This window comes from Podarcis bocagei (assembly GCF_964188305.1).
Source record: "Podarcis bocagei genome assembly, chromosome: 15".
NCBI classification, from domain to species: domain Eukaryota; kingdom Metazoa; phylum Chordata; class Lepidosauria; order Squamata; family Lacertidae; genus Podarcis; species Podarcis bocagei.
This window is the reverse complement of record NC_138141.1, coordinates 27,912,253-27,927,395: the sequence shown is the minus strand read 5'-3', so window position 1 is coordinate 27,927,395 and position 15,143 is coordinate 27,912,253. Positions and strand designations below refer to the sequence as shown.

At 45.9% G+C, this 15,143-nt stretch overlaps 1 protein-coding gene and 1 long non-coding RNA gene across 9 annotated transcripts in view; one reads left to right on the top strand and one right to left on the bottom strand.

Moving 5' to 3' along the window:
• The window catches only part of NTM (neurotrimin), an 825,333-nt gene that overhangs the window by 75,707 nt on the left and 734,483 nt on the right, over window positions 1-15,143 (top strand). The window lies entirely within an intron of this gene.
• The window catches only part of LOC308574727, a 284,187-nt gene that overhangs the window by 86,518 nt on the left and 182,526 nt on the right, over window positions 1-15,143 (bottom strand). The window lies entirely within an intron of this gene.

The following is a 15,143-nucleotide window of genomic DNA, read 5'->3' as shown; positions in this document are numbered from 1 at the left end:
GCTTGCCTTCTCTAGATCCAGTTCCACACCCCTGCCAATGCACATTTTGAGCAAAGATAATTATTACGGTTCCTTCCCCAGCTATTGTCTGTCCCCCAGTCAAGTGTGCTTCTGTGCAAATGGATGTTTTAAAAAAGCTTTCCCCATCCCCTTCTTGGGCCCTCCTGAAAAGAGACGCCATTCATATTCTCTCTGTCTGCATGGCCCCGGTGGACTTAACCCAACTCTGCAGAGGCTTCAAAATCCCAGCTCTGATTTCAATTAAGAGTCCGCTTTCTCTTCCAGGCTGGGCTGGGGCTTTGGAATCCATTCCTAATCCTCACATTAGCCCTGATTCATCTGTTTTCACCAGCATTATCATCGCTGTCCCTTGGGAACGGGGGAGGAAAGAGAGAGGATCGTATGGGAGGATAAATACCATTTGTTTGTGTTGCTTTCTGTTCTGCGTCCTGATTGCATCCTCTTTTTTTATCCTTTTTCTTTTCGACACAACAATTATTATTAATTTCTCTGTGTTTGTGCCTGGGTTTATGCCAACAGAAAAGAACGCTAACAGATAGTGTCAAACTTTATAATTGGGTGGGAGAAGGTAGGGATGGGAGGAGAGGAGATGCTCTATTTTTAGATTTTAATGCTTTGCCTGGAGAAGACAAGGTGTTTCTTGGCAGATGTCTGTATCAGACTTTGCGCCATGTGTTGGATGAGAAGCAGTGAGTATCCATAATTTCTTGCAAATAGCACACATTTCCAGCTGGGGATAAGTGTCCCGATAAGGCAGCCAGCTTGTGGATGTTGTCGCTGACTCCATGGTCAAATTGAATGGATCATCTGCACAATGGACAATGAGGAGCACACCATAGTTCAGTGGTGGGACCTCAGCTCTGCATGCAGAAGGGCCCAGTTTCAATCTCCAATGTCTCCATGTCAGTCGGGAATTGCTGCCTCTTGGTATGGGCAATACGGAGCAGGGCTATTTTTATAGAAAAAAGGAGGTGCTGGAACTCACCATAAACACTGTCTTGTTCTCTTATGATGGCAATGGTGCCCACCTAAGCTTAACTCAATTCTGGTGAGTTCTGGCTTTTAAAAAAGTCCTAATACTCAGCAGCGGAGGAAGGCGCCCAGGCACCTGGGGTGGCGCGAGCTGAGGGTGGGGCACACCGTGGGGCCTCCAGAGTCTGCCTACCTCCTCCCACTCAGCCACCCTACAGCTGGGGGGGGGAGGCAGTGGGCAGACCGTTTCCCAGGAGAAACCCGTGGCTCGGGCGCGCTGCAGGCCCCGTGGTGAGTGCCGCCCTGCATTTTGTCACCCCCCCAGTGGTGACACTGGGGGTGGCCTGCACCTACTGCATCCCCCTTCCTCTGCCCCTGCTAATACTGAGCTAGGTGGACCAAGTATTTGACTCGCTAGGTTCCTGGGCACTGCAGAGTCAAGTCAATAGTGCATGTGTTATGCTAGTACTCTGGCTAATGAAGGGCTTCATTCTGAGTGGGTGCCAGCAATTATAAGTAGAAGTGTAGAAGGTCACTCCCTTTTTTAAAGACTCGTACATATCGGCCCACTCTATGAACCTCCTAAACTTCTTGGCTGCTGGCAGCTGGTACTGGAACTGCTTTCGTCATTGAAAGGTATGGGAAGCCTTGGAGGATTCTCTCTGCTTCCTTGGTGTCTGCAATGTATGTATGTCATATTACAAGTGCCAGGAGCCTAGGGCATGTAGTTTTCCCTGACATCTGACATTAGCAGTATTACAGGCGCCAGAGAAAAAGAGAGTCATCTTCCTGACACTGAGAAAGGAAGCAGGAGCTCTGAGCTGCTATTTGCAGGGGTGGATATAATTTACAATTGTACATAATATGTATACGATGCTTTGGATCCACTAGGAAGAAGAAGAAGAAGAAGAAGAAGAAGAAGAAGAAGAAGAAGAAGAAGAAGAGGAAGAAGCTTGCCTGCTTTTGTGGTCCGAAAAATGCAGCATCAGCAGGATAAATGCTCCAAATAGGTGGAAGGTGGAAAAATGCATAATGATAAGGGGACAGGTTTTGCACCATCCTAATGGTCTCCTCTGGGACGCGGGTGGCGCTGTGGGTAAAAGCCTCAGCGCCTAGGGCTTGCCGATCGAAAGGTCGGCGGTTCGAATCCCCGCGGCGGGGTGCACTCCCGCTGCTCGGTCCCAGCGCCTGCCAACCTAGCAGTTCGAAAGCACCACTGGGTGCAAGTAGATAAATAGGGACCGCTTACCAGCGGGAAGGTAAACGGCGTTCCGTGTGCTGCGCTGGCTCGCCAGATGCAGCTTTGTCACGCTGGCCACGTGACCCGGAAGTGTCTTCGGACAGCGCTGGCCCACGGCCTATAGAGTGAGATGGGCGCACAAACCCCAGAGTCTGTCAAGACTGGCCCGTTCGGGCAGGGGTACCTTTACCTTTAATGGTCTCCTCTAAATCTAAGTGGAGACCATTTAGAGAAGTATGAACAGAGGTAGATGGGTGTTTCTGCATGCGTGCATGTGTGTATATGTGTAAGAGCAAGAGTGTTTCTCTCTTTGGGGTCCTGCACTTGCAGGGGTGTAGTGTGAAGGGGAAAGAGGGGCTGTAGCCCTGGGTGCACAATTTTGAGGGGGTGCGAATTAGGGATCCCTGTCCTGCCTACCACTGGGGGTCTCTGAGCCCCAGAGCCCTACCTGGCCTTGCCACTGCAACCATGGCCGCCTTGCTGAATAGCCACCCAGGTAGCATTGGGGGCATTGGGGGCCTTATCAGTGGAGGCACAAAAAGTGGAATATGATCTTTGGAAGGGTCTTTGAGACCAAGAATTATCCCATGTTTAAGTGGACACCCAGGACTCCCTTTTTTTGTAGGCCTTTGACTCCCAGCAAGGGCTGTTTTTGAAATGTTTGTAATCAGGCTGCCCTGAACCTTCTTATTGCTCTCTCTTGGCTAGCCTGGAGTTTATAACCTTTTGTGGTTGTTATTGCTTTACACTTTGTGTCAGACTGCTAAGCTTTAAATAATTTGAAATTCTTTGAAAAGGAGACTAAAAGTAATCTGTAGGATGAAGATAGTCTCAGTGTTAAAGGGCTACAAGAACCCGGGAATCTTCTTCTTTTCATGTTCTGGAATTATTCTTAGCAGCTTTGAAATTGTGGCACAGAAGACAAAGATCTATTAAAGAAGGTGCATTAACTAATGCATGAATCTTGAGGAGCTCTGGTCCACGCAGCATGCAGGCAGTGTTGCAGCTCCGGAGAAGCAAACAGAACTGTTGCAGCCTGTCTCCCACGTGCCAGTCCAGAGTATCTCTCTATTTGCTTTGTGTTCCTGTAAGCAGCAGATAAGTAATAAATAAGTAAAAGGAACCCGCACAGGTTCCTTTTAATTTTGGCTGGGTTTATTCAGGCTGCCTCCGCGCATTTCCACCAGCCCCTTCACCCTGGGGTCTCCGGCTGAAGGTGAAAGCAATCTCTTTCTCTGTTTGAGGCTTGGGGCTACGTTCGTATTGATTTATTCAAGGGGAAGGCACAGACGCTGCGAAGAGAGAAGGGAGCAGAAATACTCTTTGCCGCCGCGTGCAGATTGAGCATTTGTGTACGCGGAATGCCAAGTGGGGACTCTCTTAATCGGCTAAGGGCTTCTCTGAGGCTGGCGGTGGCTTCCTCTGTTGCACTGACGGGAAAGGGGGGGGAAGGACGTCCCAAGGCGTGACACGCAAAGGGTCGACTCAGAGAAGACGAAGAAGGGAAACGAAACTCCGAATCAATTAGCAGCTATGGATTATGGGAATGTGGTTCTCGCTGCCTGCCCCTGTCCTTCTCCCTTTCATTCCTCTCCCTTTTTCTTCCAGCCGCCTCCAGCCCCAGGCAATGAAGAAGAAAGGATCCGAGTGTGCTTTCTTTCCTGCCAGGAGGTGAGGACCTGGTTCGCCAAAGCCAGCCAGAGTTACTCTGTGCCTGGAGGCAGTGTGAGGAGGGCCTCGGGGGCTGTTCTGCCATCAGGCTCAGTGGCAAACTTTCCTTTATTGCACCTGGCATCCACTGAAGGTTGTGTGAGACTTGTAGAATATGAATGAACTGGAGGGGAGTTCCTCAGGGGGGCTCCAGGAGGCGTTTTTCTCCCCACCCCACCCCACCCCGCTCCCCACTTTCCGCTCTTCCTTTTGACGCTAATGAAATCTCGCTGTTGTCAGGCTGCTGACAGGCTCTGCCATCCATGTTAATATCCTTGCAGTCTGACTGTGTGCTTGGGAAGGGAGGCGAAGGAATGTGGCAGAGGTGACTCCCTGCTCAAACACGACTGTTCTAGGTTTAAGTGAATTGAAGGCCAGAAGGTGATGTAGGAATGATGAACTAGAGGATCTCGTTTTGCCAGAGCAGGGCTTTCTAAACCATCTTGTCATGAGAGAGAGAGAGACATAAAGAGAGAGGAATGGGGGGAAATGCTTTTAAACTAACACAGTGTTTCCCAACCGGTGTTCCGCGGCACAGTAGTGTGCCGTGGAACTTTGCCTTGTGTTCCGTGGAGGCGGGCGAGTCGGGCGGTGAGAGGCGGGGCGGCGGCGGCGAGCACACGCGGGACGGCGAGCGAGCGAGCTCCCACATCCCATCGCCGCTCGCTACTTGGCCTGCGCATCCGCTCGCTACTGGGCCTGCCCCAGGAGGTGGGGTTGCGGGCATCACGCCCTTCCCCACGTGAGCGGGGAATCCCATCCGCCCCCACGTGAGCGGGGAATCCCATCTCAGCCCCCGCGAGAGCAGGGGAATCCCATCCGGCCACGCCTCCTGGCCAGCCAATCGGCTGGCTGGAGGGGGCGTGGCTTGCCTCGAGATTTTTTTCATGAAACAAGTGTGCCTTTGCCCAAAAAAGGTTGGGAAACACTGAACTAACACATTTGTTGAGGGAGCTCTGCAGATCTGCCATCTTGCTTGCAGAATATAAGCAGGGGCATCTTCCAACATTTCTCCAATGAAAATAGGGACGTCCTACTCCATAATAATGATATTAATAATTTTATTATTGATGCCTCACCCCTCTGACTGGGTTGCCACAGCTATTCTGGGTGACTTCCAATATATATAGAAACAAGTTCTCAAACAGGAACACTTCTGGGTTTGTGGTGTTCAGGAGCCAAAACGTTTGAGTCACAAGGCATTTGAGAACCAAGGTACGACTGTACAAGAATGCCATCAGATGTCTTCTAAATGTTGCATATTTACTTATTTCCTTGGCTCAGAGGTTGCATAACTCCATACCCTCCAACATTTCTCTGGTGAAAATAGGTATAGCCTGAGGAAAAGCAGGACATTCTGGGATCAAATCAGAAACAGCAGATGGCTGTTGTAAATCTAGGACTTTCCCTGGAAAATAGGGATACTTGGAGGGTCTGATCTTCTAGGATGGACATTCCTTTATTGTAGGATGCTGGCCACAGTGACTAGGCCTATTTGCTCCTTCTGAGCTCAGAATTCCTCACCCCCTCAAGATTATGCCCAACATTGGCCACATTCACACCATACCTTTAAAACCATGATACCCCTTTAAGCCGTTGTGGCTTCCCCCCAAGAATCGTGAGAGCTGTGGTTTGTTAAGGGTGCTGTGAGTTCTTAGGAGACCCTCTTTTCCCATCCCAGAGCTATAGCTTCTGGAGTGGTTTGGCAGTTCTCTCTTCCCAGGGAACTCAGGGAATTTTAGCTCTGGGAGGGAAATAGGCGTCTCCTGACAACTCTCAGCACCTTTAATGAACTACAGCTCCCAAAATTTTTGTATTTTTTAATATACATTTTTATTAGTTTTTACATATATTTTCCAAACAGAACATATCATCTCATCTTATACAACATTTTGGCTATTTTAGCCCAAGACTTCCATCAGCCACATCTAATGATTTTCAAACCTCATCTCTTAATCTTACATTTGTTATCCTAACTACAGTGGTACCTCGGGTTACATACGCTTCAGGTTACATACGCTTCAGGTTACAGACTCCGCTAACCCAGAAATAGTACCTCGGGTTAAGAACTTTGCTTCAGGATGAGAACAGAAATCATGCTCCGGCAGAGCGGCGGCAGCAGGAGGCCCCATTAGCTAAAGTGGTGCTTCAGGTTAAGAACAGTTTCAGGTTAATAACGCACCTCCAGAACGAATTAAGTACTTAACCCGAGGTACCACTGTATTACTTTTTTATAATCCATAACTTAAAATTCATTCTCATAAATCTTTTCTGCAATATTTCATATAGTTCTCCTTACAAAACTTCTTGTAGTCCTTCAACAGCTCCCCAAATTCTTTGGGGGAGCCATGACTGTTTAAAGTGCCATCGCTGTGCTTTAAAAGTATGGTGTGAATGTAGACACTTTGCCCTGGTTGCACATTATAGTGGTATGTTAATAGCCGCAGGCAAAGCTCTTTCTCATTGTATTATCCCCGGGAAGCTTCCAAGGAACTCTAGCATTGCCTGAAATGGAGGGCTGGGGGAAGAGAGCGATTAGCAACTCATACAGTCACCATCCTTGCTGGTTTATATTATCTTTTCTCCCTGTGGAGTAACAACTAATTTCATCAATTCATAGAATTCAATTAATATACCTACTGAGATGATATGGGAATTGCCTTCCTGTGTTATGAAAAGTCAGGTCTAGTCAGATAGGTCAGGTCCAAGTAGGGTTGTATGAGAAAATAAATTCAGTTAGCATTTAAAGGCAAGCCCATCTAATTTGCACTTTGTGAAACAATACATGAACTGAAACGCAGCAATCCTTTGAAAGTCAAACATCTGAATTTTGCAATGTAGCTCTCCAGCCATGTCTTGTAGGCAAAAATGCATATATAGTAGGGCAAAGTGTGCATATATTGGTGAAAATAACACACAAAAGTTCATTATAGGAGGGCAAATTGTTTTGCAAAAAGACAAAACTGCATAGAAAATTATGTATAATGGGGTAAATTTGCACTCAAATGATGAGTTTTCAAGATGACTTTTTTATTTCTTTTAATACAGACTGATGTACAAATGTGAGGAACTGCACTTAAGATTGAAAAAATAATAATAATACAAAACTGAGAGAAACAAAAATTGACAGATACAGTCAAACCACCGTTCCCGGACGCCTCCGTTATCATACGTTTCGGCTCCCGAACGCCAAAAACCTGGAAGTAAATGCTCCGGTTCTTGAACATTTTTTTGGAACCTGAACATTTGACATGGCTTTTGCTTGTGTGCAAGAAACTCTTTCAACCAATCAGAAGCCGCACCTCCATTGCTGAACGTTTCAGAAGTCGAACAGTCTTCCGGAACAGATTGCTTTCAACAACCAAGGTTTGACTGTATACCCATCTCTAGGTCCAAGCCAATCGGGTTGAGGTTAACACAGTTAAAGAAAGTCAGTCATATGGCTTGATTTCCATACCCTTTCCCACTATGCAATCTTTTGAAGCAGGCACAATTGCATGGGTTGTTTTAGGGCTAACTCAGCCCTTCTATATCCCACCCTTGTGCTGCTGTGTTCAACCAGTTGGTTCAAAGTTTATCTCAATCCATGTTGGATTTAAGTATCTTTGAGAAAATGCCCTTTTCTTTGTCACGTATTATTAGGTTTGTCTCTGCCCTTGTACCTTTTTGAGGCTGCTGCTGTTTTTATCTCTTCTCTTGCTCCCTCTGCAGAAGGAGGTGGAAGTTCAAACAGAAAGGATAATAAATAAACCAAAGGAACAAAATGGAATTCAAGGCACATTGCCTTTTGGGATTCAGAGTGTGTCAAGCTGAGAGGTGCTTGAGAATGGAGAGGAGAGCAGGAAACAATTGTGCCCTGGAATATTTGGGGAAATTGTTGTCTCTGTGCTTATACATCTGCGCCAACAGATTATGTGCTTAAATTTTTATTTTTTCTCATCAGCTCAGCCAGTGATGGCAGTATTAGAGTTGCTCTGTAGCAGTTCATGGGCAAGATTAGCACTGTGTGTGTGTAGAGTCTCTATAAGTAAAGGAATAAAGGGTATGTGAAGGGTGTTTGGATGAAGGCCAATAATGCATCCTCTGCAAGATATTGCCACAGAGGAAGGCATGGCATAGTATCATGGGATGGAAGGATTGTCATATTGCCCTATACAGCTTGAAAAGCACTTAGCATAAGTCATATTCGTATAGTGGTTATGTTATGTCCTATGCAACCCTTACACCAACAAATGGGAAACATGAATCTTGGGTGAATGTCTTGGTGGGTTGAAAGCTTTGTCTCCTTTGCAAGAAGGTATATTGACGGCAGTCACAATATTTTGGAGGTCAGTGGATCTGAGGCTTGCAGCCCTTGATAACAGTAGCTTTACTTATGAAAAAGAATCAAGGTGAAATATCTGTTCCATAAATAACAAGTCTTTCTCTTCTGACAAGTCCTACATTTTGTGGGGTCCCACTTCAGGCATGTTATCGCATTCATTTGCACATCTAAACTTCGTTCCTCTTGGTTCCCATCAACTTTCTGTGCTGTGCTGGATGTGTTGCTTTTAAAACAGAGGAGTAGTTCACCAACTGAAACATACCTGGTTATTACCTTAGGCCTTCTGCGATCATCTGTCCTCTCACCTCCAGGCATACTTAAACCATTCTTTCTCTGTGCTCAAACAGGGAGGAAGAAGATGAATGTCGTTCAGTCTGAATTTTCAAGCAAACTGACCTAATACCTCACTAAATTGTAAGCAGATCGGAATGTTGCTATTTGGGGGGGAGGTGCACTTTCCCAAATTTTGCAGTGCAGTTCCCACCTCCAAAACTGTCCCAAAGGTTTGGGTGTGCATTTTAGTACAAAATGCATTCAGACATTGAGGTGAAAGGCAAATAGAATTGCAAATTTTCATGGAGTTATCTTCTGTTAAAACAAAACAGTTTAAAAACTTGTCTTCAGTTGTTGTTTCTGCTTTTGTACAGTTTGGGAAACTATTTGACATAGTTATTTGTAAATTGCCTTGGCACACTTGTGAAACTACTTTGAGAGCTGGTGTTTTTTGTTTTGTGATATGTTTTCCAATCAAGAGGCATTTAGATTTTGTGAAATAAATAATAAATAAAAGGCAATTCAGAATTTTTATGATGGTGATGATTCAGAACAGACTCATAAGCATAGCTGATCCACCCATGAGCCGGAGTGAAGCAGCTGCCTCAGGCGGCAAAAGTTCAAGTGCCCCTGTGGCAGAGAAGACAAGAACCGCCTTGTGGAATGCCCCCTCTTGCTCATCTTACCCACCCCTGAGGCAGAAAAGACAAGCATGAAAGCATTGTGGAGCATTCCCCCTCTTGTTGAGTTTGGTGAAGAGGCGGTTGGGGACGATGACGTTCTGGCACACATTGGAAGTGGGGACAGGGAGCGACACATTCCCATTTCTGCTCAGGTGGCAGAGCAGGTGCTCGTAAGTGAAGTTTGGAAAGCTTGTCACGGGCTGAAAATAGGCACTTTGGCATATCCCTATCCTGATGCCATGTGATCTCCTGTTTTCCATCTGTCTTGATATTCAGTACAAATTCTTCCCAAGCATTTCTTCCTTTCTCCTCTTACTTCTTAAGAACTTGAGAAGAGCCTGCTGGATCAGGCCAATGGTCCATCTAATACAGCATCCTCTTCTCACTGTGGATAGCCAGATGCCTGTGTTTTGTACTCTTCAAATGGCCTTGTCCTTGCAACCCCAAGATACTCAGCTGCCCCAAGCTTTCATGCTCTCCACTTATTCTCTTTACCCCCTCCTTTTGCCTGGTACTCTGCTCATCCACTCACTTCTCAGATACCCCCTCACCAAAAATCCTCGCCTGCATTGGTTTAACCCCATCACCTTTGCCCAAATGTAACCAGTTATTATTGTTATTATTAATTATCAACCAAGCCTTTGTGTGTGCAACTGCCTTTTCTCTGTTTTCCTAGGCTACTCTAGTCTCTTTCCCCTCCCTCTTTTGTATCCCCTCTAGTTAAAACTTTCATTTTCAAGCTCTTTGTGTCCAGGAACCTCTCCTTGCTGATGTTACTCCTGCAGAGGTCCATTAACTCTATGGTGCTGTGTTAATAGACAATTTATTATAATTATGAGTGGAAAGGGTAGCTGGAAAGACTTGGGCTGAGTTGAGAAGGGGAAGAGAGAAAGTGTGTCTCCCTCCCCATCTCTAGTGAAAAAGAGACGAAAGATCTCTAAATCTCTGTAATTGGTACCCAGATACTCCAGTGATGAGTGCCTTAGAAATGTATCTGCAGTAATAATCTAATATCTCTGTGTTAGGGCTCTAAGGAAATCTAATAATACCAATGCTTTGCCTAATCGAGAGATCCTTTCATCCCTGAGATAGAGCGGCAGGAGATAAAGATGTAGCAAGAGCTACTTCAAGTCGTAAGCTTCCCCTGTCCTATTAATGGTTGATCTCAAGGTGTTTTTTATAGCCATTGAATAATTAAAGAGCAGTTAGAGACTTGAGTCCTCCAAGGAAGCAGCCCTGGCTTTAATGGCCTACATTGCTTCCTGGGTAGCTTCAGAATCTTGGCTGTTTACTGCAGTGACGAGGTCTCCCCCTACCACCACAGCCATTCCAAGGCAGGCCGACATGTGCGAGAAGAAGAGAGGGTGGGAACTGGAATGAACCGTTCTTCAGGCGGACTTTGGGTCCCCCCTGTTCCATTTGACACGAAATGGTTCTGTACTGCGAGGCGTTGTTGCGAGTTTGCAGTCGACAAGGAATTAATCTGTCATCAAAACAGGTTGCAAGCCAAGCTGTGCTTGTGTTTTTTTTTAAAAAAATGCTTTTTTTTAATTATCCAAGGCAATTTCTGTGCCACTTAATATATATAGAAATCTCTAAGCAACAGCAAAAAAACAAACAGTCAATTAACAGATGCACTGTAAAACCATCAGTACGTACTACTGAAGTTTGGGATCCGTCTGTCTCAGGAGACAATGGAGGAATGCACCTTTGGGGGTGAAGTAAGAAAGTCTGGTAATATGCAAGTTGTGGGCTGTATCCAGCTCACCTCTACTCAGAGTACACCCATTGAGATTAATAGAACAGAGTTAGCCATGCCATTTGATTCCAGTGGGTCTGGTGAGCATGACTGGTGTTGAGCAAATCCATTGAGATAGAGTACTGGATGAAGCATTGAGCATCCTGGAAATCTGACCTTTTCTTAAAAAAGAACGTTTCTAGTTTTAAGGTAGTAAAAAGGGGGAAACTAAAGCATGTAGGCCAGTGCTAGCCCAGGGCATTTTGCTGCCCAAGGCAAAGAACAAGATGGCACCCACTCCCAACTGCATGTGGATTAGACTCCCTCAGAAGGACCCACCTTTATTGGAGGTTTTTAAGTGGAGCTTGGATGGCCATCGGTCAAAGATTATTTAGCTGTGATTCCTGCATTGCAGGGGGTTGGACTAGATGACCCTTTGTGTCCCTTTACAATTCTATGACTCCCCTTTAAAATTGATTCGGTTGCATCTTCATGTGCCTCCGATTGTATAATTAAAATAGTATAAATGAATTATGTAATTGTTAAATACTAATGCAGCATTTATTCTCTCTCTTTAAAATTCCACATTCATGTTTCCTAGCACTTATTGCTGACACACAGACTTTGGGATGGGAGATGAATTTGATTTGGTTTGCATTTTAATGCAAACCTCACAAATACACACTTCCTGAAGGGATATAAGAAATGTGGCAAACAGAACTGAAGATGGTATAAATAAGAAACCAAAAGTGGCACAGTTCTGCATTCTTGTATTTTCTCTACAGAAAAATAGTTTTGAAAGAATTCTGGAAACTTACTGAGCTTTCAAACTTCAGTTTGAATTCTGGAAACTTGCTGAACTGGTGCAGAAAATCCCTTGCCCTCTCTCAAAATAGCTCCTCTTTCCAGAACTGTTTCAAGCTCGTTCCCTTTTGAAGCAGTTTTGAGCACTGTAGGGTGGCCAGAAGTTGTAACCGGAAGTGGCTCACTAGGTAGAGCAGAAGCACTCCAATGGCTTCTGGGCAGATGGATTACTCTTGCTTACCTGGAGGAAGAGAGGAAGGAGCAAGGGAGTGGGGAGATTGGCATGGTGCAAACACAATGAAAGCCTTCCCACCAGTGTGTTAGCACAACACTGACATCCCCATTCCCTTGTCCCTTCCCACTCCCAGTCAGCAACAGCACCCCATCAGCTGGGATCCTAGCATAGCGACTGCATCCTGCCCGGTGAGCCATTTATTTATGTATTTATAAAAGTATTTGACTATATATATCATTATATATGTGCAGTTTATAGCAATAAAACCATACAATAACACTGTAAAAAAGTTAAAAACTTGCTGCAAAAGTTTTGAAATTCCACCCCGCTGTGCAAATCACAGTGATCACTGTGAATTTCTCATGCAAACTTGTGTAATATCAAAATAGGGTCTGTGAGATTTTCTGGTGGAGCCAATCAGAAGCCTTTCCATGAAACTGGTGTGTGTGTGTGTGTGTGTGTGTGTGTTTGTGTGTGTGTGTGTACAGTTAATTGTAGGATGCATCATTTGCTACGTGACCCGCTGTCAAGCATTTGCTTGTGCAAAGTGATGTTTATAGCTATTAATTTAATTTTGAAATGGAACTTCTGACCTGGCAAAGGGTTGGCGCCAGGGCAGCTCTCTGGCCGTAAGAAGCAGTTGCCTCCAGAGGACTCTCACAGTTGTGGAAAATATTGCATTTCAAATTGATTTGCTGTCTTGTTTACTTCACAGGTCATAGTGGCTAATTAAAAATGCAGAAATGGAGGCTTATCTCTGTCGGCAACTTCTCCAAAAATCTCTGTCGGCAACTTCTCCTTTATGGTGACCTCCTAACTGTCCTGTCTCCTCAGTGTTGGTCTCTGCTCCGCTAAGGGAAAATGTATTGCTAGACTCCTGGGAATTGGCCTGTTGATTCCAAGAGTTTCTAACGCCTCCTACCACAACCACACCCCATTGAACCTTGGTTACAAATACTGCTTAATGGGATCCTTATTAACCTGCAAAACATAATGCTTCTTTGTGATAAATCCCAGCGGAAGAAGGCTTGGAAATGACAGAGGCCAGTCAGAAGAAAGGGTGGCATGGGGAGTAGAGTTACGCTGCACAAGAGTTTGTTTGTTTATTGCATTGATATCCCACCTTTTCCCTCAAGGAGATGTACATGGTTCTCTCCCTCCCCTTGTTTAATCCCCACAACAACCCTGTAAGGTAGGTTAACCTCAGTCGAAAAGCCACAGTTCCATAATGAAACTGGTACTGCAGTTTGAGAGGAGCATTAGAAAGTGCTAGAGTTGCAATCAGTGTGTGTGTGTGTGTGTGTGTGTGTGTGTGTGTGTGTGTGAATGAGAGAGAATCCCATTAAAGAGAAAGGAGCATTTAGCCCTGTCCTCCCTCCTTGTTTCTGTGTCCAATCCACCTGCCTTCTGGAGCAGAAGAGTCATTATGGCAACAGCTCCTTGCAGCCTCTCGGAGTCTCTCACAACATCTGTAGAGGAGGGCGAGAGTTCCATCTCCCAGGCTCAGCAAGAGATAAAAAGGCTCAGCGTGGCAGGGGCTCAGCTGGCCAGAGTGCCAGAAGGCTGGATGCCGAAGCCACCTAATTAATGTCAGACCGAGATACACACCTTTGCTGCAGCCATAAAGAGCATTTGGGAAAGCGGGGTGGCGGATTGGTCTTCAAGATGAGGCTAACAGGACCATCTGCTTCCCTATCAGTGATGTTGGAGAGAAGAATGTCAGAAGAGCAGGGGGCGTAGGAAGGGAGGCGGTGGGGGCATTCCACCCCAGGTGTCATCCCTGGGGTGTGTGTGACAAAATCCCCCCTGGGTGGATTGCCGCACCTCCCCCTGGGTGCCAATCACCATGCCAATCACTCCCAATGGGTGCCAATCACCATGCCGATCGCCCGCTCTGGGCACCAATTGCGTCCCGCCCCTATGGGCGGTTTGCCCCAGGTGCCTGAGAGGCTTCCTCCGTCACTGCAGAGGAGCTTTGCTGCATCATCTGGATCAGCATTCTATTCCCACAGTTGCAACCAGATGCCTGTGGAAGCCTGCAAGCAGAGCCTGAATACATCAGGATGTTCCCCACCTGTAGTTCCCAGCAATGGGTCTCTGACAATGGAAGTAGATCTGAGAGCTACTGCCTCCCTCTGCACACATCATGGAGTTTCTTCCACTCTTCTCTAGCCTCTGCTCATCTCTCCCTTTTGGGATTGCCATTCACATTAAGAAGTAAATGATTCGCATGCCCTGGCTCTCCTGTCGGGTGCCTGCACCTAAAAGTGAATGATCAAGAGGCAGTGTAATGTTTAGTGGGTGACAGGCTGTGGAGCGAGTGAGAAGTGTGTTGCTCAATAGCGCCTGGGGGTGCAGATGGAAGGGTCAGTGCTGCCGCAGCAGGAAGAGTTTAATGGGCTTCTGCTTTCTAGCAACGGAACAGTCTTGCAGGCTGCCTTGCTGCCTTTGCACACTCGAACAAAGGCTTTCACCTGCAAACAAGAGGCATGAATGTATGAAAAGGTTGTGTCTCCTCAATTAGCAATCAAGGGGCTCCTATTAACCAAGAGCTGAGCTCCATGATCTGCCGAATCACATAGAGCCACTTTTGCTGAGTTGTATGGTTTTTGGACCACAGATGGAGGAGGAAAAGCTATTGTATATGGAAAGGAAGTGGGAGGGAATAGGCAGAAACTTCCTGAATAGCATCTCAGGGTTCTAACCTAACCATCCTCTCTCTTTCTGATGTTCAGCCTGTGAGGGCTTTGTATATGTAGCCACAATTGGAACCACTCAGAGGAAGCTATTAGCAGACTGGCAATGTGTGCGTGTTAGGGGTCAAAACCCTGAAGGGGACCCCCAGAACATCCCAATGATATTTAGTGGTCATGAACCACTAACTGTTGCTTCAAAAACCAGCAAGGATGATGGTGATGGAAGTGGCTAGGGTCCTGAATAGGGAGCAATCCATGAAACGTTATAGATTGTATCCAAAGTGCATGCAGTGCAGAATAGGCCCATTGAAACTGTTGACATGATTAACTTGTGTGCATTAATTTCATAAGTGTACAGTGCTTAGTTTTGGAACAACCTTTGGTCAAAGGGCCCACATGCACTGCAATTATGCACCCTTTTTGCATTTTTTTAAAAAATATAACACA